Source organism: Monodon monoceros, unplaced genomic scaffold (assembly GCF_005190385.1).
Source record: "Monodon monoceros isolate NGI ecotype Baffin Bay Population unplaced genomic scaffold, NGI_Narwhal_1 Super_Scaffold_18, whole genome shotgun sequence".
NCBI classification, from domain to species: domain Eukaryota; kingdom Metazoa; phylum Chordata; class Mammalia; order Artiodactyla; family Monodontidae; genus Monodon; species Monodon monoceros.
Genome location: NW_021703774.1, coordinates 30,466,279 through 30,471,570, shown reverse-complemented (window position 1 = coordinate 30,471,570; position 5,292 = coordinate 30,466,279).

The following is a 5,292-nucleotide window of genomic DNA, read 5'->3' as shown; positions in this document are numbered from 1 at the left end:
TACATATAAACGTGAACATGCTGTATATATACACACACCCATATATTGATATATGGGTGTGTATATATACAGTATATGTACAGTGTATATATGTATGTATACAGTGTATATTTATATATAGGTGTGTATATATGTTGTATACCTGTATGTGTATATGTTGTATAGGTATTATATGTATATATGTATATATACACACTTGCGTATGTATTTATATGTGTATGTACATATTTACATATAGGTGTGTATGTGTGTATACATTGTATATATGTATGTGTATATATTATACATATGATATGTGTATGTATATATACGACGAATTTATATATACAGTATATATATTTTTATGCTACATGCTTTTATATGTAGGTGTATATGTGTGTCTATATGTATGTATGTGTATGTATTGCATATATTATATGTGTATGTATGTATACTGTATATATACACACCTAAATATCTGTGTATGTGTGTATATATGTATGATATAGACGTACCTAGGTGTGTATATTTCATATGTTATACATATGTGTACATACTGTATATATACAAACTATGCATTTCATATGTGTGTATGTATAGTGTATATGTATGTGTCTATTGTATATATTATGTGTATATGTGTGTATACATACTGTATATATACAAACTATGCATTTTATATATATGTGTGTATATGTGTGTGTTGTATATACTATATGTGTATATGTCTGTATGCATACTGCATATATACACAGCTGTATATTTTTGTATGCGTGTACGTGTGTGTGTATATACACACACACCCTATGGATTCTGTTTGTCTGGAGAACCCTCACTGATACGGACACTTATGACAATTGAGCACCTGCTCTTTGCCAGCCAGGGAGCCAAACGCTTGTCCTTTCTGTGTCTCCCTTAAGTGTCAGAAGTCCCGGGAGGGAAGATGACGCCGCTCCTACCAGTTGAGATGCCTCAGGGTCAGAGAGGTGCACAGGGCGGGGGGGCTGGAGCCTGGTGGAGCCCAGGTGGAGTTCTAGCAGCAGTACAGCCTAGCAGTCCCACTTCCCCGGGTGCCTCTCACAAAGACGCCGAGGGAAAGACGGGGTCTGAAGGAGGGGATGAGGAAGCTTCCGTGGGTCTGCAAGCCCAGACCAAGGCTGACTCGTCAAGGGTGTTAGACGTCAGGACTGTGGTTACCCTGGGGATGGGGTTACACAGAGCCATTCCCATTCTGAAAAAGTATCCATTCTGCTCTTGTTTGTATGTTTACCCCCCTCCCCCAAATCTTTTAAAAACAAATTCTCTTGGTTGCTGGGAGCACACACGGGGAAGTTGTGCGTGAGGGGGTGTGATCCAGGGGACAGGGAGGATAAGCCCCCCACTCGTAGGGTCAGGAGCGGCTCAGCTTTGTGAGCTAAGGATGGCCCGCGAGGTCCCAGAGAGAAGGGTCCCTGCTCCGTCCCTGCTCCGTGCACCCCATTCCCAGCCTGAGAAGTCCACAGCCCCCCCCCCACACACACACACCAGGGAGGAGAGCCAGTCACCCTGGCTCCCAGGCTCCGGCTCCAAGGCTCCCGGCACTAGGAGCTATTTTCAGCTTTCATGCCTTAGGACACGGCCAGAGCTATTGTCTCCGGAAACTCTCTGTCTCTCGCCCGCCCGCCATCCCTCCCTCCCTCCTCCGCCTCTTCCCCTCCCGCTCCAGCTGTCCTGCCCTCCACCCTGCATTTCTACACAGGATGGCTCACAGACAGCTGCTCTCCGTGCCCACCCGCCACCATTCGATGGATGTCAAAGCAAGCCCTGGGGACTTCCCTGGAGGTCCAGCGATTAAGACTCCAAGCTTCCACTGCAAGGGGTGCGGGTTCGATCCCTGGTCAGAGAAATAAGATCCCACATGCCGCCCGGCACGGCCAAAGAAATAAATGAACAAAAAATAAAGTTATAGTGATGAAACAGCCCTAGTGGTGCAAGGATGGGACGTATAGCTCTATGGTAGAGAATAAAGGTCCAGAAACAGATAGATGAGAACTTGATATGACAGAAAGTGGGGAAATTAAGGAGTTTTCAATAAATGGCATTAGGACAATTGCATATCCATATGGGAAAAAGTAAATTAGAAAAAAAGAAAAAAAGCAAGCCCTGGTCAGGTGTGACCTTGGGCCCAGGGCCATTGGCACACGTTGTTGTGTGGGATGTTCTTCCTTAGACTCCTCCCTCCCTCCTGTGTCACTGTCACTTCCTCCAGAACCTTCCTGGACTCCCCTACACAAGCCCGGGGTGTGCCCTCACCCGTCCTGGATCACCGGAATTCCAATCCTGGCCCACCCTTCCCTGCCAGGTAAAGAACTCCCTGGTCAATAAGACCGTAGAGGTCCTTTGCCATTGCTATTGCAGTTGGAATTGTTACTGTGTTTACACAGGGTGACCAACACCCGCCCCCAGTTTGCCCAGGACCGCTCAGGTTTGAGCGCTGGAACTGTGGGGAAACCCTCATTTCTGGGGGAACCCAGAAGGCTGGTCAGCCTATTTAGGATGGATCTTTCACTTGATATCCCAACCCCCGAGAGCCAGAAAGGGAATCTCCCCCCTCCTTCCATGGTAACCTTCATTCACTCATCCACTCATCCCTTTATTCAACTCCTTTATTCAGCAAGTATTTGTGAAGCATCTACTACATAGGAGACACTCTTCTAGGTGCTGGGGACAGTAAACTGAGAAGGTGTGATTTGTTACATGGGGATGATGTCTCGGAGACCACTGCAGGGCAGGGGAGGTGGGAGAGGGAAGGGGCAGTTGCAAATGCAGGCTCTGACGGGATTGGGGCAGACCTTGCCCTAAGCCAGGCTGGTTGCTTCAACACAGCTGTCCTCACCCAGGGCCATCCTGCTCCCGCCTCACCCAGTTCTTCAGTGATGCCTGGGGAAAATCTGTGGTTGTCACAACTAGGGGGGAGGGGCCCCTGGAATCAAATGGGTGGGGACAGGGATGCTGCTGAACCCCACACAGTTCCCAGGAGGGGCCCCCAGCAGAGGGTGACCCGCCCCAAATAACCCCAGTGCCGTGGGGGAGACCCTGCACTAATATTATTCAGACCCGCTGGTGCCCATAGATTCCTGCACAGGCAGGGACTCTAACCGGGTCACCTCTGTATCCCGAGGTGACTTAGAGTGGGGCAGTGAGGAGGGCTGAGTATCAGGGATGAAATGACAAATCTCTGTGCCCACTCTCCCCGCCGCACCCCAGGGTCGATGGCCTCTATCTCCTCCCTGTGCAGGTAGCTTTTCCCTGAGCCATTTCTTCTTGTCAAAGTCCCTGTCGAAGGTTGGGTTCCCCGAAGATGACGTTGAGAGCAAGGATTGGAGTGCAGGTGGTTGATGTGAGACGTGCAGAGAACAGATACAGCTGCCATAGGGTCCCACAATTCCACTCCTGGGCATAGATCCGGAGAAAACTCTAATTCAAAAATATACATACACCCCTGGGATTTCCCTGGTGGTCTAGTGGTTAAGACTCTGTGCTTCCAGTGCAAGCAGCATGGGTTCCATCTCTGGCCAGGGAACTAAGATCCCACATGCTGTGTGACAAAAAAATAAAGAAAGAGAGAAAGAAAGAAAGAAAGAAAATATACATGCACCCCAATGTTCATTGCATCACTATTTATAATAGGCAAGATGTGGAAGCTGCCTAAATGTCCACTGATGGATGAATGGATAAAGAAGATGTGGTACATATATACAATGGAATATATTCAGCCATAAAAAGAATGAAATAATGCTATTTGCAGCAACGTCGTGGATGGACCTAGAGATTATCATACTAAGTGAAGTAAGTCAGAAGAGAAAGACACATATATGATCTCTCTTATATGTGAAATCTAAAATACGACACAAATGAACTTGTCTACGAAACAAAAACAGACTCACAGACATAGAGGACAGACTTGTGGTTGCCAAGGGGGAGAAAGAGTGAGGGAGGGTTGGATTGGGAGTTTGGGGTTAGCAGACGCAAACTATTAAATATAGGATGGATAAACTACAAGGTCCTACTGTCTAGCACAGGGAACTATATTCAATATCCTGTGATAAGCCATAATGGAAAAGAAAAAGTTTTATTTATAGGTTCCATCCCTAATTGAGCTGGCCCATCCCCTCCCATGGTTCTAAGTGCAGCCCGAGGCTGCAGACTTCCCACCGTGGTCTTCAGCTCCAGAGCAAGCCACCTGCAAACCAGCCGCATCTTCCCAGGGGCTGGCAACTCTCCTTTGCTACTGATTCCAAGACACATCCAGATAGCACAGATGTGACCATGAAAACAAACTCAGGCATGTTCAAATCAGGGAAATAACATTCTTATCTCTGTTTAGTAGTCGCTTAATTTTAGAATAGCTTAGAGTTACAAAAATGTTGCAAAGATCTGTACAGAGTGTACAGAGTGCCGTGGATCCCCGACCCAGTACCCCTATTTCCAACACGTTAGTACGACATGCTTATCCAACTAAGGAACCGAGATGGATACGTTATTATTAACTAAAGTCCACACTTTATTAGAATTTCCCTAGCTTTCCCCTAACATCCTTTTTCTGTCCCAGTCTCCTCTGGGCTGTGACATTTCTCAGACGTCCCTGGGTTTTGATACCTTGAAAGTTTTGAGGAGGACTGGTCAGGTATTTTGTCCCTCAATTTGTTTGTCTGTTGGTTTTCTGATGTTTTTCTTATGGTTGGTCTGGAGTTATGGGGTTTGGGGCGGAGATCCAGACAGAGATAAAAGTGCCATTCTCCTCAGGTCACATCATCAAGGATACACACCATCAAGGATACACACATCAAGGATACACACCATCAACAGGACTTGTAGGACTTGTGACAATTTTACCCTTGATTACCTGGCCAGTATCGTCTTTTTTTTTTTTTTTTGCTGCGTTGGGTCTTCGTTGCTGCACACGGGCTTTCTCTAGTTGCGGCGAGCAGGGGCTCCTCTTTGTTGCGGGCACGTGCTTCTCATTACAGTGGCTTCTTTTGTTTTGGAGCACGGGCTCTAGACGTGCGGGCTTCTGTAGTTGTGGCATGGGGGCTCAGTAGTTGTGGCTCTCAGGATCTAGAGCGCAGGCTCAACAGTTGTGGCCCACGGGCTTAGTTGATCTGCGGCACATGGGATCTTCCCGGACCAGGGCTCGAACCCGTGTCCCCTGCATTGGCAGGTGGATCCTTTTTTCTTTGTTCCTTTTGGAACCAAAACTTTAATCCCAAGGATTCTCACAAAACGTATTACAAATGACAGCATGAAAAAAAAAATTGCACAGTAACTCAAAGT